At 46.7% G+C, this 24615-nt stretch overlaps 2 long non-coding RNA genes across 2 annotated transcripts; one reads left to right on the forward strand and one right to left on the reverse strand.

Annotated features, from left to right (window-relative positions):
- Positions 1-2691: 2691 nt before the first annotated feature.
- LOC116662499 lies at positions 2692-11068 on the forward strand. Its single transcript, XR_004318459.1, has 4 exons — positions 2692-3349; positions 4796-4978; positions 8060-8157; positions 10558-11068. It is a non-coding gene; the product is annotated as an uncharacterized LOC116662499 (long non-coding RNA).
- LOC116662498 lies at positions 7704-22036 on the reverse strand. The gene is made up of 3 exons (XR_004318458.1): positions 21910-22036; positions 9134-9216; positions 7704-9057 (listed from the first exon to the last, which is right to left on the reverse strand). It is a non-coding gene; the product is annotated as an uncharacterized LOC116662498 (long non-coding RNA).
- Between the last annotated feature and the right edge of the window lie 2579 nt (positions 22037-24615).

Genomic DNA, 24615 nt, shown 5'->3' on the forward strand with positions numbered 1-24615 from the left:
CTCAGTTACGGGGCTGAGCTGTGGTCCAGTTAGGAAGAAAGAGCTGATTTGGGTTATGAGTGTAGAGGTGAAGAGGAAACAAGAAATATAAGATGCGTGTCAAAGGAAGAATCAACATGATTTTATGACTGATGGGAGATGAAAGAAAGTAGGGGGGGGATCCAAGTAATGCTGAGATGGCTGGCTTTAATAATGGTAAAAATGGTGAATTTAAGTCCATAAATAAGGAGGGTGGAAGAAAATTTCACTTTTGGTTGTGTTCTGTTAGAGTGATGGCAGAGCAACTCAGTGGAGGGGTCCCTAAGGTGGCTGTAGGATGGGAGAAGACCGGAAAGGATAAAGTTAGATATAGAAGCATAAAGGTCTAGTTAAAGTATAGAGTCTGGAAAAATGGCAGTAAAAATGAAAAGAGAGGATCAGAAACAGCTCTGCTACACCATCCAGCAATTCCATTTCTGGGTACTTACCGAAAAAAAAAGGAAAACACTAATTCAAAAAGATAGATGCACCCCAGTGTTCCCTTCAGCATTCTTTACAATGATCTTGATATAAAAGCAGCCTAAGTGTCCACTGATGGATGAATGGATAAAGATGAGGAACACACACATAGGAATATTACTCAGCCATAAAAAAAACAGAATCCTGCCATTGCAACAACATGGATGGGCCTAGAGAGTATTATGCCAAGTGAAATAAGGCAGACAAAGACAAATGCTGTGTGATTCCACTTCTATGTGAAGTCTAAGAAACAAAACAAAGCAACAAGCATAACAAAACAGAAACAGACTCACAAATAAAACGGAGAACAAACTGGTGTTTACCAGAGGGGAGGGGAGCAGGGGGCAGGAGTGAAACCAATGAAGAGGATTAAGAGCAGTTATAAAGTAAGCGAGTCACGCAGATGTGATGCGCAGCATGGGGACGTGGTCGGTTACACCGTGGTAACTTTGTATGGGGACAGAAGGGTCCAAGACTTACTGTGGGAATCTTCTTATAATGGCTGAAAATATCGAACCACTATGTTCATTTGAAAGTAACATGATATTGGAAGTCACTTATACTTGAATTTTGGGGAAAAAAAAAAAAAAAAAAAAAAAAAAAAACGGGTCTGTAAAGTTGCCCGGAGCTGGAAGGAGACCTGAGGGGAAAAAAGACAGACTGGCTGGTTGAAGACACAGGAGGGAACACACGAGCCTGTCGGGTGCCCTGCACGCCAAGGGCAGAGTTCAAGCGGGCTGGGTAGCAAGTGGCCGCCGAGGAAAGGGCGGTGTCTGGGCGGCCTTGGAGGGCCTGGGTCCCTGGGCACCTCGGGAGAGCAGGCCCCCTTGCCCGGCTCTGCCACCCCCGTCCGCTGGGAGGCTGTCTGCGGACACGAGCCCACTGCCTAAAGGCTTTGTCTTTCTCATCCTTAGAAGGAAGCAGCTTGATGCGCTGAAGCCTGGAAACCACCAGGGAGACGGACACACGCTTGTCCCTGCCCCATGGGGAGCCAGCTCTGCTTTGAGGCCACTGCCACCCTCCTCCAGTCAGAGCCCCATCTCCTGTGTTATGTCTACCGGACTTCGCTTCTGGAAGCTTCTGTCGGGGACCTGTCTTCCCTCCCCACCCCTGCCACGCGGCTCTCTCCCTGTGCTCTCTCACCTGCCCCCAGCCCTGCTGAACCTCGGAGCCCTCTCCCCGTGCCCCAGAGACCCCCACCATCGGCAAAGCGGGGACAGGGAGTACTTTTTCAACACGAACAGATGGCATCTGCGTGTCTGCGAGGACATGAACACTACACTTCTGTCTGGAGCCAAGCAGCCGTCAGTGTCCAGGTGTTTGCTTCTCAGCCCCCATCCTTACCCTCCTCGGGTACGAGTTCCTCAGAGCACAGACTCTGGGGGAGCCAATCTACCTTTTCTTGAACCCACCTCAGAATCCCCGGGTGTAGCCCCAGCGCAGGGCTGTAAACAGACAAGACACAATATGTATTTCTAGATCTTGCTGTTCAGTGTTCACCCAGAGGCAGAGCTGAGCTAGCACCGGCCAGATGGGCACAGGGGCTCGCCGCCCGCAGGGAGAACATTCCAGGAGCGGCCTAGATGTCCCGAGGCCCCAGGGGAGGGCGGGAGGCTGGAAGCCAGGAAGCCTGTTCAGGCCCTGCTCTGGCCCTCAGGAGCCGCGCGGCCTCCGGCCTGTCTCTTAACCTCCTCAAGCCTCTGCTTCCTGAGGAGGTCGGCCCCAGCGATCTCCAAGTTCCTTTCCAACTGCAAGTCTCCTTTTTGCTGAGCCGTCCACATTCTTTCTCCTGACCTTGTGACTGACAACTTTCATTTGGTAAATAACCCCCCAGTGTGGAGAGGCCCGGAGAGACAAGAGGCTGTCGTGGTCATGACTTAGACTCACGCTGGGGAGGGTCCCTGGAAATGTATTCAAGCCGTCACACTGTTTGTCTTCATTCTCTAACACCCTGGTCACCCATCGTTCTGCCACTGCATTGTCCCTCTTTCAGTCAAGAACAGCGGAGTTTGGAAGTGCCAGGGTGCCGCACTGGCCGGGGATCGCACACAGCCCGTGCTCAAGGTAAGTGTGTGCAGTGAACGAGGAATTTCTCATCGTCAAACCTTGCACCTCGTTGAGTGCAGTTGATCTTCCGCGCCTGACCAGCTCCGCAGACCTCCAGTCAAGTCTGGGCTTCCTCCTCCTGAGAAAACGCTAGACCGGCCAGCAGCCCCGCACTCACAGTCCGACGCATCACCAAGAGGTGCTTTAGGCAACGCTGGGGACAAGTTTGTGGGCAATCGGTTCTAGAACCCTCAGAAGGACATGGGGTGCACCCGCTTCAAGGGCACGTGCATCCTGTCCCCTTGAGGGGCAGAACCCCCTCCACTGTCCCCAGTGCTCCCACCCCAAGAGATGGGGAGGGGGGTGCAGCCACCGGAGAGGCAGGAACAGACAAAATAGGAAGCTCTCAGAGGGCAGTTTAATTTTAGACTCAAGGCCAGGAAATTCTTTCTAAAACAATAAGACTGATGGGCTTGGGCCTTGGCGAAAGGGCAGGCCTGACCACTGCAGGTTTCAGAGAGAGAGAAAAAAGTCTGAAGTACAGAGAGCAGAGGCGGGAAGATCGGATTCTGCTCCCCATGAAAAGCGGTGCTTGGTCTCCAGCCCGGCCACGCGGACCACAGCAGAGGCCGCCCAGGGACGCCCTGGCCCTCGGGCAGCAGACCAGGTTGGGGAAGGAGGGTGACAGACGCTGCAGATCCTCACACCAGCCTGAGACCACAGCCCCCTCCACTCAAGAGCTTACTCAGTGGACCTGCCCCAGTCCTGGGCGCCTGGCCCTGACACTCCTGCTGAGAGATTCCAGGTGAGATACGTGTTATCCATCAGCTGCAGGAAGCCTGCGGACTCCCAGCCACCCCATGGGCGCCGGCTTCAGGCATCCATCCCGGGGTGTGGAGATGGGGCGTGAGGCTGACTCAGGGCCTCCTGACAGGAGGTTGGGAGGACCTCCCGTGGTGAAAACACTGGGCAAGAGTTCCGATCTGCTCAGCAGTCTACAAAATGGAGCTCTGGTTTTTTTCCTCTAAGCCAGAGAAGGTCAATTCACCATGAATAAAACACATGGATGCATGAATTGTCATAAAGTTCTGTCTATCATGACATTTCTTAAAAATGATCAGGATGCCTTAAAAAACCAAAAATAGATTTACCATATGATCCAGTAATCCCTCTCCTGGGCATATATCCAAAGAGAACTCTAATTTTAAAAGACACATGCACCCCAATATTCATAGCAGTACTATTCACAATAACCAAGACATGGAAACAGCCTAAATGTCTATTGACAGATAACTGGATAAAGAAGCTGAGGTATATTTATACAATGGAATACTATTCAGCCATAAAAAAGAATGAAATAATGCCACTTGCAGCAACATGGATGCACCTGGAGATCATCATTCTAAGTGAAGTAAGCCAAAAAGAGAAAGAAAAATACCATATGATTTCACTCATATGTATAATCTAAAAAAAAAAAAGACACAAATGAACTTATTTATAAAACAGAAAAAGACTCACAGACATAGAAAACAAACTTATGGTTTCCAGAGAGGGAAGAGGGTGGGAAAGGATAAATTGGGAGTTTGAGATTTGCAGATTCTAACTACTGTATATAAAACAGATAAACAACAAGTTTATGCTGTATAGCACAGGGAACTATATTCAATATCTTGTAGTAACTGATAATGAAAAAGAGTAAGAAAACAAATATATGTATGTATGTGTATGATTGAAACATTATGCTGTACACCAGACTGGTACAACATTGTAAACTGACCATACTTCAACTGAAATAAATAAATAAATTTTAAAAATAATGATCAAGACGCATTTGATGGCAAGGCATGTCCTAAGCCAGGAGCCAGGAGATCTGGACCACTCTTCACCCCTTGCCAGCTTGTAAACTTGGGCAACTCATTTAACCTCTTAGCACCTGAATTTCCTGATGCTGGGAGATGGTCTCTAGGTTATGGTCTGGCTCTGAAATCCTCTAGTTCGTGCTGACTGGAGCCAGTATTTTAGAAAATCCCCACTTTCTAAGATGCTAGAAATAGACGTTATCTCTCTTTTTTCCTTCACTTTTTCTGACTACCACTAAGAATTTTGGCTGTAAATCATTTCTTAAGCCTTATGTTCCAGCAATCTCTCCAGGAGCAAAGCCATCACCACCGCAAGCAACAAGAAAAAACCATTTCTTTTCCAGTTTCCATTTACATTCTAAATTTCTTTGGGGATATTCTTACTTCTCTAGCACTGAGGACCTTACCCATCGCTTCCCAGGATTCCCAGACAGAAGGAAGAGGCACGTGTGCTGAGCTTCCTAGAAACAAGCACAAGCCTTTCCTGACTTCCCAAGTGCAGGGACAGAGCAGACGCCCCAGCGACCACATCCTAAGGCATGCTGGGTGGAGGTGGAGAGCGCGAACAGCACTGGGTAAGCAGGGGATTGCCTCCCAAGGAAGCCCAATTAAACTGCAATTACTCAAGATAAGAGAACCAGGTCTGTTTGCACAATGGGGTTGTAAACCACCCACAGGAGAACTTTGATCGGGTGGTAGGGGCGCTATTTCTAGTGCAGGGTGGTAATGAAGCAATGAGGTTTGTCAGTAAGAATGTCATTCCATCTTTCCCCCAGTAGCGCCATCTTGTTCTGGCCACACCCTTGTGTGGACAATCAGTGGAATCCTCTCCACGCCTTCCTCCATGTGTGCATCCCACACAACTGAAACGTCCAGAAAAAAAACAGAGCTGAGATGGTAAACACGGGGGAAAGGGGGTTAACTGAGGTTTGTGGCTGGCCTCACAGTGACCTTATACAGTAAGTTACACTCTGCCCATTTTACAGATGAGGACACTGAGGGTCAGAGGATGGAGTTTGCCCAAGCTCACGTGGCAGAGGAGTAACAGACCAGAATTTAACTCAGGTCTTTCTGATTCCAAAGCCTCAGTGCTGTCCATGGTGATTGACAGGACTCTGTCCCACAGCCACCAGGCCCAGGACCAAAGACTGGGCGCCTTCCACATGGACCGGCAGTCTGGGCAGGCACTCTTGCCTGGCTTATCGCTGCATCCCCACAGGCCTGAGCTCTGAGAGGAGGCGAGTGGGCAGTCATGCTGTTCCTTCCCACCGTTCAGGGTGCTTTCCAAGCCTGGCCCAGGGTCCCTCCATCCCCAAGGACCTCCTCCACATCTTCCTTGTCTGCGAGGTAGCCAAGGACCAGGACATGTTTGGTCAAAACTAGGAGTGGCGCATCCGCCCCATTCCTGCCCTCCCCCAGCCCAGCGGGCCGGGGACATGCAGCAGAGGATGACGTAGGAGAGGGTCAGGGCCGCCAGGAACTTCCAGGGCTCAGAGTGGGCTTGCTGAGGTGGCACAACAGGAAGGAGCACTTCCTCCCCTTGGATGAAAAGGTCCCTGACACACAACCCACAAGCACCTGCAGACGCTGCCCCCTCCCACGCAGCACCGGACAGCTCCCGGGAGCGCCGCTCCCGCACCTCCCCAGCTGCCGTGACATCACTTTGCTCGCGGTGGTCCCCTGAGAGGCTGGCCTTCCAACGGGGATAGCACATGTTGTTTTTGACAAAGGGACCCTGGGGCAGATAATGTGAGTTCTGTGGAAAATGGTCAGCCCCCTCCCCGACTCCCATGGGTGGGAGGAATTTTACAACTGTCACCGTGAGTATTGTCAGCCTTCCCCTGGTACAGCCAACGATCGGATCACGCCGACACCACCTCTAACTCACAAATAAGGAATCTGAGACTCAGCAGTCTTCAGGGCCTAGAAAACATTCGTCTCCTGATTTAGAAGATTATTTCCTGGACAACGAAAGCAGCCTGCTCAGCAGAACCCCTCATAACAGGAATATGGCCTCACTTTGTTTTCCTTTTTTTAAGACTTCCTAAAAGAGGTCATTTACACGTAACAAAGAACAGCTTAGACCAGTCTGTACACATAGTACCTCTCCGCCTTCAGATCTGATCTGGCGGCTGATCCAGGGCAGGGCTTCTCAGCCTGGGCGCTGCTGACATCTGAGGCTGGACAATCCTTGTGTCGTACAGGGTGCTTAGCTGCATCCCTGGTTCCTACCTTCTGGGTGTAGCATCCCCACTCCCCACGTTTTGGCAACCAAAAATACCACCAGATGTCCCCTGGGGGCGAGATCACCCTGGGATTAAAAAACCCACTGTTCTTACTGTTTTCCCTCTCACCCTCAAACTTCCCATCCCTGGGGTAGTGTCACTTAGCTGGTGGCCCAGGCTGCGTAACTCTGAGACCAGGGCACCAGGCAGGAGGACTTGGATTGCTGCGTGAAGCACCACTGGCTGAGCCCTAGGCTAGCAGGCTCCAAGGGAGCCGAGAAGATCCAGGTGCCTGGGTTAGTTAAGGAAGCTGTGCTCGCTCCTCCGTGAAATCTTAGATCGGGATGGAGTGTGAGATTTGCTAGTTTCTCGCGCACCAATATCCCCAAGGTTATCGTCTGTAGACAATTTACAAATTCTTTGACCGTTTATTGCAGCCCAGCTTCAAGCTGGAGATTGTCTCTAGGGGCTGTTTCATTGAACTTGAGTTTGTACTCATCAATCTTATATATCTATCTACTTTTATTAAAGAAGAAGAAGCAGTCAAAAGACGTTTCTGCTTGCTCTGTGGTTCTGAAAGTTTATCTGACTAGTTCCAGGGACAGAGAAACTGAGGCCCAGAGAGAAGTTATTAACGAAAGTGCTGGAACAGTAACTTAGCAGTGCTCCTGTGCAACCTTCTGCTTTTATCCAAGCAGCTCTGAAACATCACAGTGATAAGGACCCAAAATGTTGATAATGTTTTTCAGCTCTGGCTGCTGTGGGTGGGGTGAACAGGTTCTTTGTTTTGAAACCAGGGGAAACCATTCAAAATGCATTAAAAATATCCAGTGCGTTCAGTTGAGGGTGGGGTCTTTAAGTTGAAAACACATACTTAGAGCTGTTCTTTAGTTTTCTTAATCTCATACAATTTCCAGATGCCTCATCTAGAACAACTTAATATTATACTTGCAACTTGTATACTTGTAATAAAATTTATTTCTGTGCCTAAAATAAAATAAAATATAAATTTTTACAGCATTGCTTTTTTAGACAAGTTATTAATTTTATTTAATTTGATTACAATACTGGCAAAGAGAATTAACATGGGCTGGCTTTGAAATCTACTTTGCCAAGTCAATGACACGTTTTGCCCTGAAATCACAATATCCTTATTTATTTTAAGAAATCGTTACAATATGACTTTTAAGAAAAATGTACTATAATTTACGCTGACCTTAGAGGCTAACCCCTATGCGAGAAGCAGAAGGACCCTTTCCCTGGCAACGTTTCTGGCCCAGTGGACCTTAAAGTGAAGTCTCTTGGCAGTTCCTACAAAGGAGAACGGAGTGACTCTTTATCTGGGCTTGTGTGTGTGTGTGTGTGTGACAGAGATAAACATATTTTGATGTAAATTGTAATCTAAATATTTTCTAATTTTTTTAAATGCAGTGAATAGTGTTTATATGAAAACAGAAGCCACTTAAAAAAGAAGAAACATGTGTCACAGGACAGCCAGTGAAGAGCAGTGTGTTCATCAGCCCTGGAACGTAAGGTGTCTTTTTAAATAATTATTTTTTCAATACTACAGAAAATAATTTTCAAACACAGCAGATCTTCTGATACACAATTACAGTGTGAGGTCACGGCAGACTGAAGGGTACCCGTGTTAAGAATTCTGTAGAACCACAGACTGGACAAACCCTGCGTCAGAAAAGAGCTCTGGTCGACTGGTGTCTATTTGGACACATAAATGCACTTGGAGGGGTTAACAATAATCTTATCTGCCCATTTCCAGGGTGAGTAAAAAGAGCCCAACGTGTATGATGGCTGCCTTTATAGAAAAACATACAGAATGTAGAATCAGTAGTCAGTGATTCATCAGCTAATATTAAAAGATTGATCAGTAATAGCATTATGGGATGTTTCACACAGTAAATTTATAAGATATTCGGCTAAATATTTCTACTGATCAGCACAGAGCTTGGCTGAGAGCCTTCTCCTCTAGGAGCAAGAAAATTTATCTAGCCCTATTTTCAAGTCATTTTGCCTCTCTTATTCTAAGATTCAGGAACTTTTCCAATCAACTTGTCACATTTTATTTCCAGTTTCAGATTCTGTGATGAGAAAGCTTGTGTTTTTTAGCTTTTGTGTATGAGAAAGTTAAATTATGCTGAGAATAGACCCGAGGTACCTCAGCATGTGAAAAATCTTCACCAAATGAACTGAACTGTGAAAAATCACCTGGCTTTAACCGTTACTCATGTTTGAGTCATAGTCTCTACAGCACAAAGGTACTAAAAAATCTTTCTCAGCAAATCCATCAGTCCTGGATTTTTTTTTTTTTTACTTTATATAGTGATAAAAAGACAGATAATCTCACAGCGTAGCCCCTCCAAAAGATTCAAAGCTGACTCCGGCGGTGGGGTTGGGTCCCTGGCTTCCTCTGCCTAGGAGAGATCAGAAAGCAGGCACAGGGCGGAGGAGGGGTGAGGAGGAGGGTGGGGAAGGGGGCGTCCCACTTACCAGCACGGCAGGTCTCCCCGCTGAGCCAGGGGCAGGGCCGCTCACAGCAGAATCCACAAAGTAGCTCATCGCGCCCTCAGCACCTGCGCGGGAGACAACGTTCGCTGAGCCACTGGGCGCCCCCGTGCTTGGACTGGGAACCAAAGGCGGGCTCAGATCGGGCCTCCTTAGGGACATGGAGCTCACCTCTTTGTGTTAAAGAGAAGGAAATTAAAACTTAGAAAAACCAAGTGGCCAGCCTCCGGCACACAGAGAGGAAGGCAGCCCCCAGGCCAAGCCAGTCCCTTGAGTTCGAAGTAGCATGTGCTGTGACAATCAGCAGTCAGAGTCCACAAAAGGACCCTTTATGGGGCTTCTGGGCAGGAACGGGTCTCATGTGTCTTTTAGTGACTTTCCCATCCATCCATATATCACCCTCCCTGTGTCCCAACCAGGCCTGGCAGGGAGCAGGCCCTCACAGCGCAGTGTGGCAGGCGTTAACTGATGAAGCAACAAGCAAAGAAAGGACTGGAGAGAAGAGGGTGGAAAGCCTCTCCCAAGGAGGCATGTCCACCAGGACCCCGAGACACAGAGACACAGACAGAAGCCCTGGAGAGGCAGGGCGGCGGGGAGCTGGGGGAGGAAGGGAACATTTTTTTTATCTTGAAAAAAGGAGATGAGCTCTTAAATGACTTGCTGAGAGCTAGTATTTCCATTCAAAGTCTGAGTGACCACAACACTTAAAGAATATTCTGGCTGAAGGGATTTTCCAGGGAGCTGCCGGTCATCAGGAAAATCATTTCTATATCAAACACGCCTGTTGATCCAAATGCTCGCTAAGGTACAAGAGTTCACACATTTTCATAAATTCAATATTGTGCAGTTACACACTGAAAAAAGTCTTCCTTGAAGGATGCAGAGGGTTGAATTCCTACGTGTATCTCTCACTCAGAGGCCAAGCGTCTACTGTTAGGGAGTGACATTTTCATTTCAATTTAACCACTTTCCAGTTTGTATCTGTCTGTCCTTTCCCTATATTTTTGCCAACAATTAAGGCCCCCAACCCCAATTCAAGAACTATAAAGAATTTATTTGCCTTACGTTCAATCTGTAACTTCGTTCACCTTCTTGGCACAGCCTGACAGCCAATGAGCGTGCCTTCTTTCATATGAAAGGTATTTAAACGACATAGTTAAACAAATTCCACAATATGAAATGATACTGAGTGAGGGCTACCGTCACAGAGCGATTAAGATCATACAGGTGAGAGAAGCAAGTTAAAGATCTCCTGAAGACTTAACCTCGCCCAGAAACGAGCTTATGGTTTTTAACTAAGTTACCTTTTTATGATGTCTTTTCTCCCCAAAGTAAAACGCAGCCAAAATAACGTGAATTTTAAAAGCGTAAAGTAACTAGGCTCTGTTAATGAAGATTTTCTTCTCTAGTTTTTCAGGAAATTGCTCCCCATCGTTGGAAAAGGACCCCAGGAAGACCTCCCAGGGGGCAGAGCTGAAGAGTGGGAAGAGGCCAGAGGACCCTAGTCCAAGGACACCATCCACGCCCGTAGCCGTGGTCACCTGTTCAGTGTTTGCTTCTGAAGAACGCATCAGACTGTGCACTGGGCGCCGGGCACTGAGCAAGAAAAGGGCGCCCACAGCAGGCCAGCCTGGACACGGCCCGGACGCCGTGCAGGTCACGGCCGTGGGCGCCAGGCTCCCTCCTACCGAAGCCTTTCTGATTTTTAAAGTTTTAAAGTCCTCAAGAATCATCACCGACCCACACACCCCTGCTTCAGAGATGAGATCTACAACACTGATGGCATCGATTGTGTCACAGTGAGAATGGCCCGACCAGGAGCAGATTCCTCAGGGAAAAGTTGCTCACCCCCTCCAGGGCCCCGCAGGGCCACCCAGCCCTTTGGGAATTGTCCAGGTGTGGGAAGCACAGCTTTGTGAGAATCAGCCAGCCCCTGATTTCCTCCAAAAAGCCCCCAGGACCCCTGAGTCATCACAGACCTCAATCATTATTCAACAAGCACACTGATGGCTTCCTTTGCCAGGACTTTGTTACTCGTTCAGTCACTAATTACTGGGTGCCTGCTCTGGTTCAGGCACTGTTCTGCGGGCTGGAGACACACAGCTTAACCGAGACCCTGGACCACGTGGACTTCACATCCTGTCAGACTCAGGACAAAGCGGAGAGAGACAGTCTGCATCTTCAGGCAGTGGGAGAAGACAGGCTCCCGTGTAACTATAATATCATGTGATGAGGAGTTTGCCAACAACATGGGGGGAAATCAGCAGTCAGTTCTGCCGAGGTTTGGGGAATAGAACACTGTGGAAAGTTGCCCAGGACGAGGTGTGACCACCTGTCCCCATGGACGTCCCTAGCCTCCCACCAGCAGCAGAAGACCTGGACCCCTTCTGAATTCCTGTTTGACTTGTATATCTGTGAAAGAAAGCACTTTTGGAATGGGCAGCCTGGTCCTGGAGTTCAGCTCAAAGGCACCGCAGCTGGGGAACGGGTTCAGGGAAAATGTGTTTTCTCTCTGGACAGAGTGAGCGAGGAAATCTGCGGCCCCACAGGGGCATCCTGAGCTGGGCTAGATTCAAGAAGCTTTGTGAGCTGCGACTGACGCTTCCCTTGGGGAAAAGCCCTTTGCCCAGGGAGGAAGCTGGAAAGAGGGAGTCACCAGAGCTCTCCAGGGCGCTCATCTCAGGAAATAACTCTGGGGCAGAAATGGATGACTGCTTCATTACTTTTGGAGAAAGAAAAAAGAACCCGCCCTGTTTCCACTTGTAGATCGTGACACAGAACAGCTGCTGTAGACGTAAACCCTTTCAGAAAAAGCAAAAGGGTAAAAAATTTTTTTGACTTGTTGGCCAAGGAGAATTCCCTCCCATGACAGCTATTTGGACAATCGGGGGGAGCAGCTTTTTTGTCCTGGCATTAAAAATGTTTATTGCCTAAACACAAAACAACTGTGTGATTTAAGATTTACTCCCCCGCCTAGAAGCATCCACAGGCTTGTCTGAATGCAGAAATGACTTGAACACTCAGTAAAAGTCAGCGAAGAGCAGAGTTCCTCCCCTTGCATGGGACCAGCAACGCCGGGGCATCGGCGGAATTGTGTCTAAAGTGACTTTGTGCTCAGGAGGCCGCTGGGCTGCGGGCCGTGGTCTGCCCTGGCCTCCATGGCCCTCCCCACGGCCACAGTCCTCTCCACTCCTCTAGCAGGCAGCTCTGTTGTTTTCTCAAGCATCTGGTGCTATTTCTCACATCCCTGCTCCCGCCCGGTGATCCCCCCTGATGGAAATGCCCGGTCACCCTCCTGCTCCTCAGAACTGACTAACCCCTCCTCCTCAAGCTTTGAGGCACATCTCAGAAGTTTTAGCCAGGAATCCTTCCTGAAGTGCCCTTCACGCCAGCCTGGGCTGGCTGTCCCCCCCTGGCTCCCCCCGTGGGCTTCCATCACTGTGCATAACACGCTGTTGTGTAAATACCTGCTTCTCTCCTCCTGTCCTGCTGACCTCTGAGCTATCTGCCGGTCAGCACTGTGTCTTTTTCGTCTTCATATCTCCAGACTGTAAGACAAACTACGGGGTGTCATAGGACTCTTTTTTTTTTTTATCATTAGTGAATGAATGAATGAATGAACAAGTAAATTGGTCTCACAAGACTGAAAGTGTGAGAGAGCGGCTGTAACACATAGAATCCAAATAGATTGCACATCTGGATGAAGAACCACTTGAAATAATAGGTTCGTTCACGACCCATTTCTCCGTGAGAACCCTTCCCCTTTATTCACCAGCCCTTTAATGTCCCTCATCAAGAAAGTTTCCACCACCCTCTGTAAACAGCAGCGTCCCCCTCCCAGCTCAGACACTTAGCTGCTGCTTCCTTGTGTCCCCACCCCACCGCCACACACACACTGGAATTTAACTCCCTCAAGGGCAAGGGTTAGTCTGTTTCTCTGAATCCCTAGCTCCGAGCGCAGAGTTGCTGGGTGGCTGGCACTGAATCATTGCTGAATGCGGGCGTGTAAGTTAGAAAGCTTATGCAAGCACTAACATACAGCTTTAAAATTTTAGTTTTTTAAATAAAAGGTTTTAAATAAAATATATTTTAAATAAATCTTTTAAGTAAAATAAATGTTTAATAAAAATAAAATTAAAACTTTAAAAATTAAAACTCTCTTCAGTCCCTTTTTTGAACAGAAGCAGAGAAAGACTCAGGCCAAGCTGAGACCCGACTCCAGCTCACCAGCCACTTCTCCTGGCAGTCCTCTCCATCCTGGACTTTGGGGATAAAAATGGGCAACCTGTGCGGAGGACCAATGGGTGGCAATCTGGCTGACGTGGGTGTCTCGCATCCAATAACACGCTTTGGAACTGGTTTTCTGTGGGGCTCTGGGACGAGCTCTGTGCTTCATAAAGCAGGGAGATTTGGAGATTCCCACCGTCCAAAACCAGTACCCGGCCAGGATCTGCAGGCTGTCCCTCCGGCCCACCCTTCCTCAGGGGCAGGCTGGGTGACACACAGGAGGAGGGGAGGCTGGGGCCTCGGAGAGGTGTTTCAGGCCAAGGCCGCAGAAGAGCAGGGAACCTCAGAGAGACGACACTCAGCGAGCACTGAATCAGTTCCCATCAGCTCTGCACCCCTTGGCTGCACTTCTAGGTGACAACAGTGACGTCACCGAAGGGTTTTTCTTCAGGGTTATGTGCTCGTCAAAGAAAGACTATGCCTTTGGGTAAGTAGCTCATAAACTACATTTCAAGAATTTTTCTTTTGAAAATAATTGTTCTTGCAAAAAAATACAAATTTATTGAAAGAATTCCCATAAAAACCCAGAGAAGTCTGAAATGAATGTCAAAACCACCCGACATTCTACCGTCTGGAGACACCTGCTCTAATACTTTGCTGAACACTCTGCTGAGTACTTTTTAACATGTCTGTAGAAATACAGATGTAACGTATACACGTGACCAAAATTTTACCTTCACGTGTTTCTCTACATGCTGTTTTGCGATCTGCTTTTTTCATTGACATTTGGCATAAAGCTGTGGAGATTTTTCTATGTCAAATCAGTGCAGCTCTGCATCCCAGACTATAACAGCTACGGAGAGCTCTACTGTATGTATTCGTCACACTTTTTCATCATGAGCCTCTTGTTATGGTAAAATTAATTTGTCCCCAATTCCTTGTCATTATCAAAAAGTTCCTAAAAATATTTTCAAGCCTTAAAGTGGTATTTGGGGGACAAAGAATGAGTACTGTGTATATTCTGTGTGTGAATACATATTTGACAAACTGCATTCCATAACAGAGAAGCCAAAATTATAGCGCCACCAACAAAGCCATTGTGATTTAAATTTGACCTTGCCCTCCAGTCTTCATGTTAGCCTCATAGAGCAGGAATTATGGCCATAACACATCCTGGGTATGAAGACTGCACATGGGGAATCCAAAAGTGCAATAAAGCTGTCACAGAAAATACAGATGATGCAGTGTTTGCCTATTTTTTTCTCTTTGAAAGCTATGCATAATTTAAATAGATTTGCAATTAACATTACTAGCAACAATTTAGGATTCCCATAAATTTATATTCAAAGGATACCCTTTTGGCCTGGACCACGGGAGAAAAAGAATTTGGCTTCCAATAGGCCATTTAAAGGACACTTGCCCCAAATGACAGCGCCTTTGCCAAACCAAAGACAATACTGTCCCCCACGTCACCGAGGCAACATCTTTCATGTGCAAGGGAAAGAGTTTGAATTTCTTCCTTCTGAACGCTGTGTCAGTCGGTTTTTAAAGACTCAGACTGAATGTTGCCTTTCTCAGGGAGATTTCCCGAAAGCTTCTCAACAGTGAGACGGACATCCTCGACCTTCCATGGGATTCCCTCTCACAAGGTACCTACGGAAGCTCACGGCGCCCCCTGCGTCTGTCTGTTTCAGCTGGTACGTGGTAGGTGTGCAGCACTCTTGTTGACTAAAGGAAGCAAGGACCTGCACGTGGACAGAGTTAGTCTGTGCAGGAGTTACGTCTCAGTGCCTGAGTATATCCAGCCAAGAGAGTGAAGATCTCTCTGCGACAAAAAAAAAAAAAAAAAAAAAAAAAAAGAACCCTCCCTTGTGATGCCATGTGTCCACATGCAACACTCAGGTGAGACTTCTCTCATCTTAACTGCAAGCCGGATATTTTCCTCTGAACTAATGGCCATACCCGACGGATGAATCTATTGTCTCCCGTTATTTTCTCCCCGCTTCTCATGAGTGGTCCATTTGCATTTTCCAAGTCATTTGAGTGGCTCTCCCCCCTGATCATGCAAAGTAGCAAAAGCCACTGAGTCCAGTTCTCCAACAACGCCAGCTAAAGCCCATTTTGTTAGCTGAACAATCCTCAGTCCCCTGTGGAAACTTTGTGGTTACCATAAGCAGAAAAGAAATCGATAAGAATAATTGAAGATGGTTTCTCTCACTCCTAACTCTGTAAGAACCTCATTTTCTTGACTGAAGATTCCCACATTGCAGGAGCAAACATTCCTTCTTATTCTAAAGAGTCAGCCCTGACCCAAAACCGTGTTCTGATTCCTGTGCTGTCGGCTTCTGCATCTTACACTGAATCTACCGACTCACACACTAAGCTCACAAAGAGTTGACTCGCAGCTGAGTGGACACGTTAGTCTGGTTTCTCCTCACCTTCACTGCTAACTAGTCCCCCAACTCTGACTTGAATAGAAGCTTGAGAATGACTCATATCCATCTCCTATTTCTCTAAACAGCTTCATCTCCTAGTGACGGGTAACACTTTCAGGTTCTGTATGAATTGGTAAAGCTCAGCTAGTTTTCTTGGAACACTAAAAATGGACTCTTGGTATTGTAACGCCGCCAGAGTATAGTGTTTCGCCTTTCCTCAAGGACTCGCTCGCTAACGTCTCCCTGAAAGAGAGAGAATACAAGATGATTTTGGCCTCCTGAATCAGAACAGTCAAGGGCTACGGCGTGCCTCATAGCCTGTTTCATGTCTCCACCTCACAGAACCAAAGCCCTCGTCATCACACTGCTGGAGTCACGCACTGTCAGCGGTGGGCCAAATGGTGTTGCCTCTTTTTACCCTTTAAACCTGCCTGTGCTCATACGTCCAGTTTATATTTCACAAGCACAATGCCGATCCTAGTCTCTGAAAATGTTTAGAAACTAACGCTCTGCTTTCTCAAGTGTGGGAACATCCCTGGGCGACTAAAGGTAACATCCAAGCAATAAGCTGTTTTACAGTAAAAAGTGATCACAGCCTTGTCTTTAAATGTTGTTCCTCAGACCCTCTGTTTAATCATGAAATTCAGCAAATAACCACAGGTGTCCTTCAGATGTACTGCAAGGCTGTGAACATAGTAGGCGCCTGAATCAAAAACTGGGGTGGTTTTTTTACCAAGAAACTAGAAACAAACAAACAAACAAAAGAGTGAGCTAGAGGAATGATGTTAAGCATCCTGGCTTCACAAGGACAACCATAGCAGAGGTCATGGTACATGAGACCAAGTCAGACCCAAAGAAGATCTAGCTGCAAGCTGGAACTGTCAACCCTAACCCAGTGGTGGCTGCCAAAGAAATCCCAAAGGAGCCTACAAGTTTAAATAATTCCTTTTCAACTCACAGCTTGTGGAGTCATGTCAGATCTAATCTAGAATTTAGATACGGTTCTGGCTTTTAAGAAGCTCTCAGCAAAATTGAGAGATGCCATAAATACAGAGACAGATCTTGAGAGAACCGTGAATGGGGACAGGGGAGTTTTCATAATGCCCCTTTAAAACTGATCTAAAGGACGGCGGCTGCCTTAAGTCTCCCAAATCCAGCGCAATTTCTTGGACTATGTCTGATTGTGATTCCTCTCGGTGGAGTTTCATTCAGTGCATTGCCCACTTTCTAGGGTTCACATTTCTCAGCATAATGCCAAACAGCTTCCTGGCATTCTTATAGAGAGAGGGAGTTTATAAATTCCATGAATGTTGGAGTTGGAAAAAAAATCTCATCCAATCTGCCCATTTTTTAATTTGAATGAACTGAGCCCAGAGAGGGTAAGTGTTTAGCCGGGTGATAAGCAGCTCGGACTGACAGACGATGGGTGCCCGGAAGCTCCTCACTGAACGTGTGGGTGGGTCATGGGCAGATTTCTTAACCTCACCGTTTCCTCAGCCATAAAATGGAGACAACAATGCCGACACTTTCAGGATGATTGAGGAAGGGTATATAAAATAAAGTGCCTAGCAGATTGCTTTCACACATGACACAATGGTCAATAAATAATGGCTATTATTTGTGCTGTTTTATCACAGTGTTGGCATTAGTAAGCATTTACTAATAAACAGTAATAGTGAGTTTTATTAATTATTATTTTTATTGCCCTAGGTGGCAGACTTTATTTATTCAGCTATTAGAGTCAGAACCCAGATGGCCTATAACCTTCTCTCTTTTGCTAAAAGACTTGCATTTAAATAGTCAAAAAAGGATTCCCTTCCATAATTGTACATAGGTTGAGTAGCCTTAGCCAAGAACTTCACAGGCAAAAAGAGCCACACTTTCTGTTGAATGGTGGTCTGCTTGTACCATTGTTATGCATCAAACCAAGCAGTAAGCAGTTTTCTTACAGTGGCAAAGCAACTGACTGAGAGACTGCATGGCAGAGACGAAAATACCACAGCTTCCTGAGTTAAACCAGTTATCTTTCTGATATAAATGTGACCCTGGTGTGGAATAATACTTTGGCAACCAGATATAAATATAAGGAAGTAGTAAGCAGCTACGGAAAATATTGTGAGTTTTGGGTTGTCTGTTTAAAAAAAAAACTCTCTTGCTTTTGCTTTTGCTTTAGAACCGTGCTTCCCAGACTGGTTTGCACAGGGATTACCTGGAAGCCACGTTACAGCAGAGCCTGACCCAGCAGGGCTGGGGCTCTGCCTGCATTTCTACCAGAATCTCAGTGTTGCTGATGGTGCTGGACCCCATTCCAGTCGCAAGGCAGTGTCTGGGCTCACTTGGTTAAATTCTGCAGTGTTGAGAAGGCAGAGCCCACCAAGGAACAGACAAGAAGATGTCTTCTGATGAGCAGAATATGATTTTTCTCTTAGCTGCAGTACCAGTCAGGCCAGGGAGGAAGCCCTCCCTCTCAAGCCACGTGCCGGCTGATGGCTGCGTCTGACTGGCTTCTTGCCTTTCCTAGGAAGCCAGGGTTTGAGGTATTTCACCTCTAATGTCAAGAAACTGGCATCGCTGCTCTTCCCCCACCGACAGGAATCCTTCTGGCCTGAGGATCTCCGGAGTCACCAAAAGATGCTTAAGGAGAGTAATTTGCATTCTATTTCTCACAATTTAAAACTATTTCAATCTTTTGGGAACTCTTCATACGATGTTTTGCAATTTTTTAAGCACCTAGGATTATTTCAAAATGAAAAGCTAATACATTTATAAAATGCTGAAAAGATTAAAATCCTGGAGGGGTTTCTACTTTAGCACAGCTCTTGAGAACTGATACATGGTGTTTCCCCATTGAGAATAATTTCTTGACATCGTCGCTAAAAGTTACTGCTTGACTTTCTTCTAGTAAGTACTGTCCCAAATGTCCCCTCCAAGTTCTGGATGCAGCCAGCACTTGGTCAACAGGCGCATCAAGTCTACCCTCTCCTCTGAGAAACAAAACTGATCGCAACCATCCTTCCCTCACTGCTCTAGAAGCCACTTTCCCCCCATCTGAACTCCCAAGCCGGTCATACACTGTGTCACATCACGTCACAATTAAGTTACCTTTTATTTTAATCTCTTTTCAGGTAAAATCATGCTTCCTAAAATAAATGACGTTGATTTTTTTAAATGAAACTTGTATATTGCTCCTTCTGGATCTGTCACCCAACACAAGGCTGGTCACAGAGGAAAAGTTCAATCAACATTTGTCACCAGAGGGGCTGAGAGATAGACTTACTGCTCTTGTCAACTAGACCTTGTCGTCTTCCTTCAGAGTCAGTATCTTCCTAACAATAAGTAACTAATCTGCAAATTCCCCTTTGGAAAATAGACCTAAGCCACAGTGTTCTCCCAGATAAGCAAACCACTGGTCTACGATGAAAAATGTAGCCTCAATTTGTGGAAGTGCCTCCACGCTGCTAAGGTTCCTATGAGATGCTACTCCAGCCACAAGCTCTGGACTCACATTCCGTGCGTTATCCTCAGGTCCCACCACCAACCAGGTCAGTCATAGCACCAACCCTCGAGTCCTCATCTGTTCCATGGGGTTAACAAGAGCGCCCACCGCAAGGGCTTCGTTGCAGTTAAAGAAGTGGCCCTTGCAAGGCACCTGCCAAGGGTCCCAGAACAGCCAGGGGCTCGATAAACGTGAGGGATTATTATCCGTCCTTGGCTGACGTGGAGGGGACCAGGTGTTATATCCAGAGACTCATCTAGATAGAAGGCTGAGTTCCCTAAAGCTACATTGTCAGTAGAGCAGGAACCAACGGGATGAAAGGGGAGGAAATAAGTTGCCTTCATATCTAACTTGGCCCAGGATGGAAGGAGCTCACAGGATTCGCCTCAAATGCCGCTAAACTGCTGCCCACCACATTTATTTTGGGGAACTACTAAATACATTTGATTTCCATAAAGGGGAGAGACAGAAGGAGGGGAAGAAGAGGAGGAGGGAGGGAGGGCGGCAGAAAGGACCCCCCAGCTCCCTTCTGAGTGGTCATTAGGGAAGGAGTTGCTGTGGAAAATGGATCTGTTCACCAATCAATGAAACCCTGAGGTTCAGCAGAATTTGAATTCTCAGTAAGAAATCAGGCAGCACGTTGAGGAATCAACTAGGGAGACGGCGGTGCCGACTCTTGGTCTCCCCAGCGTTTGCTTTCCTTCGGACTCGCCCTCCCGGGGCACCTGCACCCACACACCCGATTTGTTACAACATGACTCCAGACTGTCCCGCAAGCTTACGGGCACCATTCTTAGTCTCCAAAGCTCTATGCTCTTTACTTCCATTCTCTCACTTGGGGAAGTGGGTGGGGCACAAATCATCATGTGCATTTTAGGGATGAAGACTGGAAGGCACAGTCGTGTCGGATAACTTGTTCTCAGTTACAAAGCCGTGCCTGGTAGCCCCAGGCACACGTCCGCTCCGGAGCCAGTGTTGGTGCCAGCTGTGACCGTACTCGCCTTTGAACTCCACTATCATCAGGCAGTTGGCCCAGATCCATGCCCTCAACTGGTTTTCCAAGGTCACAGACGACTAGATGTGGAGGGGTTCCACCCTGTTCCCCACCCTCCCCCAGGCTCTCCTCTCGGACCTCCCGGTACCTGGCTAAATAGCACCTCGGGGCGAGGAGCCGCTAAGGCGAAGGTGCCCTCTCTGTAATCAGACTCGGCTTCCCACATCCTCAGCGGCGGAACCAGGACGGAAGAGGCTGCGTGGCTGCCGCCACTGTTTGTTTTTTACTACTGAGTTGGCAAGGATGGAAGTTGTTGATTTACAATTAGAAGCAGCATGCTTCTTCAAATATTAATATTAATAACTACAATGCTGAACACATGAAAAGGTCTTTTCATCTTCAAAGCACTTTGCAGACATGAACTCATTAGCTCTCCCTCCCCTCCATTCAGAAACAACAGGTAAGGAGGAAACTCTGCATTGATAGCGGCCCCAGGGACCCTCCCTGCACAGCCCACCTGCAGAGGCAAAGGGGCTTCTCTTTAAGAGGAAAAGAAGGCGGTACCATCCACAACTACAACTGAGGAAGGTGCCAGGCATTTTACAAATCAAATGGAGCTGCCACAGTTACCATTTGAGAACCTCGATGTCCTGTTGTTTAACAAATCTCTCTCCTTTCAGTTGCACAGTAATGGTATGAAGTCGGAGGGAAAATGGCCTTGTGATTTAAAAAAAAAACTTACCCAAAAGGTAATAAGGAAGGCTGACAATCGAATGCCTCAATCTCAGTAATCAAACATTTTTGGAACAGTTCACCTCCATAAAATGCAACTTTAAAAGAGGGTAACAGAGACATTTCAATAGTATGAGAAGCCACAAGCAAAGTGAGATTGGTAGATATAAAATCCCTGAGTGGAGGGGAGCGGCCATCCACACCCCTTGCTTGTCCACCGCGCTGCCCAGGGAGCCAGCCCTGTGCTGGAGGGAAGCTGTGCCCACCTGGACCTTCAGACTCCCTCTGTCTCAAGCACAGTCCCAGGGCTGGAGGACCCGGGGGAACTGTGAGTCACAAGACAAGGGGGAAAAAACCCAAAAAGTCTAGTTTGACTTGCAAGACTCAAACCTGTAGCAATTTCCTTTCAGTAAAAGCAATTCATAAAGCTGCTAAGCTTAAAAGAAATTTTAAAAAGGTAAAACAATGGCTCGCTAAGAGTGAAAGAGAAAAAAAAAAAAAAGGAAAGAAATTTCTGTGTTGAACTGCAGCTTTATTCCTTTGGAAGTGCTCCAGTATGGGAAGAAAATTCCGTTTCTGACAAGTAATCTGTGAGGGTCTAAAACGTGCCTGATTTTGCTCTTATAAAGCAGGGGAGAGAGTGAAACGGTCTTGATCTCAGACTATTCCAACAAGGTTAGGAAGTGTTATTGAAAACTGTTATTAAACAATTGAATGGAAAATACAGAAAAACGTGGAAAGAGAAAGAGAAAGTTGCTTGTATCCTGAAAAGACCCCATCAATTTACCAGTTAATTCCACTGAATTTAAAAAAAAAAAAAAAGGAAAGGAAAGGAAAATGGACTGCAAAGATTTAGGCAAACTCACACCCCACTTACTACTTTTCTGCAGAGACTGGGTGAAGAACAGGTCCTGAGTGAGCGCCCCTCAGTGTCTGTGGTCTCCTTTCAACTACCTGCGGGAATCCTCTGCTCGGGACTAAAGAGGATGCAAAGACCATAATGTTTCTAATAGAGCTGCCTTCTTAAATTAGGGGGTGTGGTCAAGTCCAGGAAAGCTGGGGAAAAAAGGCAGTGTCCCACTGGCCCCTGACTCCACGGAGGCAGCGACTAGGACAGGGTCTACAGTGGAAATGGACGAGCAAATAATGTTACAGGTTGAGCTAACACCAGATTCCACCTTAATTTACAGCATTCCAATTACCATCCTGCTAACTGTAACTCAGGCAGGGGAAGTAGTGGGGAGGGAGGCGAGCAGAGGAGAACTCCCTCGGTGGGATAATGTGGGTCTCAGCCTTTGCTGAAGCGGTAGATTTACTCTCTGCTGAATATGTGAATATTCATGATCCACACTTCTTGACTTTCCCAAAGGAGCCCCCCTTAACCTACACAAGGGGTCAGGAGAGGGTTACAGAGTCAGATCAGGAAAGGCTGTCAGAGAGCAGACTGTCTACCACCGGGTCACCTGCTCAGGCTAGTAATCTGATGGGACATGTCATTATTTCCTAAGGAAAAGGAAAGAATGATATGGAAGAGAGCTTTCCAGATCAAGAGTAGAGAATTCTGAAAATTGAGCTCAGTTACCCTCCTGATGTGCGTCTGGTTTTAGGTGAGCTCTCAGATAGGGTAGGTGCAGTGACCCTGATGCCCTGTCCCTCGTGCAGGGAAACTTATATGATCCCCACTTAGAGAAAATGTAAAGAGTGTGGAAATCCTGTTTTCGGTGAAACTATACGGCTCCTTACAGTCACATGTTCAGGACCATGGCAAGGGTGTTACGGCAACGTCATTTCTATGCACAGGGTTATTTCATTACAGAATTTTTTTAAGTCCATATTTGGCTGCATCATTTAAGGCTTTTATCCTGCAAGTTTCCGTTTACTTTGAAAGATGGAAAGGAGTTAAAATTTGCCATGGCTGACTCCTTTCCCTCTCTAATGAAGACACCAATGCTCAACTTTGGAAAACCATGACGATCTAATCAGTGTCCTTCAGAGCAGCAGCATCTTTATGCTTCATTGTGTAAAGCTAGCGATGCAGTTAAGACGGTGTTGTCATTCAAACAAGACCTTCCCACCCATCTTTGCCTTTGCAGATGAACGTGACTTAGAGGAAAGGACGAGGTACTGCTTCTGGTTCAGCTTTGTTTGGTAAATGTCTGTCGCAGGCACGGGGATAGGCACTGGGGGAAACAGCAAGTTCACACTGCAGTGGGGAGACGGGCCCGTAAATCAGCCGTCTCAGTGGACTGTGATGCCTGCCAGGAGGGGATCCACGCCGGGAGCTTCAGCCTGTCCTGGAGAGCCTGGTCACTTCCAGCACGTGGCCCCATTTAGAAAAGTCCATGGCCAATTAAACCAATCAAAACTAATTACAACTCTATTCATTAATGTTTGCAAGAGAGTTAAAAGGAAAAAAAAACAGTAGAGAAGACCTGGATTCTTGGAGTCTTGCCCGACATGTACAGGGTGTCCAGGGTGGTGACTGAAGCGCTCTGGAGTCCGGCGCAGTCTACATGGAGTTCACGTAGACAGCGACCCTTTAGAACCTTAGCCCCATCCTCTGCCACTGCTTATTGTGGGGGTCAAGAGCATGAGCTAGACATGGGAACAATGCCAAATGAGCCACACCCCCACTGTGCATTGCTAGAGAATGCCCAAGGAAACAGCAAGTTTTGTTTTCAACCATGTCTTTAAAAATATAGCACTAGATGAGAATCCACATGCAAAAGAATGAAGTGGGACCCTTACCTTACCTTCTCTACAGAAAAGAGCCCAAAATGGATCAATGACCTAAATATAAGAGCTAAAACTATACAACTCTGAAGAGAAAACATGGAAACATCGTGACGTTGGCTTTGGCAATTATTTATTGGAATCACACCAAAAGGCAAAAAAAAGCTAAGTTGGACTTTATCAAAATTTAGAACTTTTATACATCAGAGAATACTATTTAAAAAGTGAAATGCACTCCACAGAATGATAAAAAATTTCCAAATCCCTTATGATGGATTAATATTCAGAGTATATACAGAACTCTTAAACAACTCAACAACAAAAACAACTCCATTAAAAAATGGGTGAAGAACTTGACCAGATATTTCTCCAAAGACATACACATGGCCAATAAGCACATGAAGTAGTCAGTGTGACTATCTATCAGGGAAACGCAAATCAAAACCACAATGAGATACCATTTCACACCTATGAGGATAGTGGATATCAAAAAATAAATAAGTAAATAACAAGGTTGGCGATGATGTGGAGATCGGAACCCTTGTTGACTGCTGATGAGAATGGAAATAGTGCAGCAACTATGGAAACCAGTATGACGTTCCTTATACAATTAAACACAGAATTACCATGGATCCAGAATTCCACTTCCAGGTACATACCCAAAGGAGTTGACAGCAGGGACTCAAATGGATATGTGTACACCGATATTTATAGCAGGATTATTCACAATGGCCAAAATGTAAAGACAATCCAAATGGCCATTGACAGATGAATGGATAAACAAAATGTGGCCCCTACAACAATGGAATATTATTCAACCTTGAAAAGGAATCAGGTTCTGATGCCTGCC

The sequence above is a fragment of the Camelus ferus genome, unplaced genomic scaffold, assembly GCF_009834535.1.
Source record: "Camelus ferus isolate YT-003-E unplaced genomic scaffold, BCGSAC_Cfer_1.0 contig2295, whole genome shotgun sequence".
Taxonomy (NCBI): Eukaryota; Metazoa; Chordata; class Mammalia; order Artiodactyla; family Camelidae; genus Camelus; species Camelus ferus.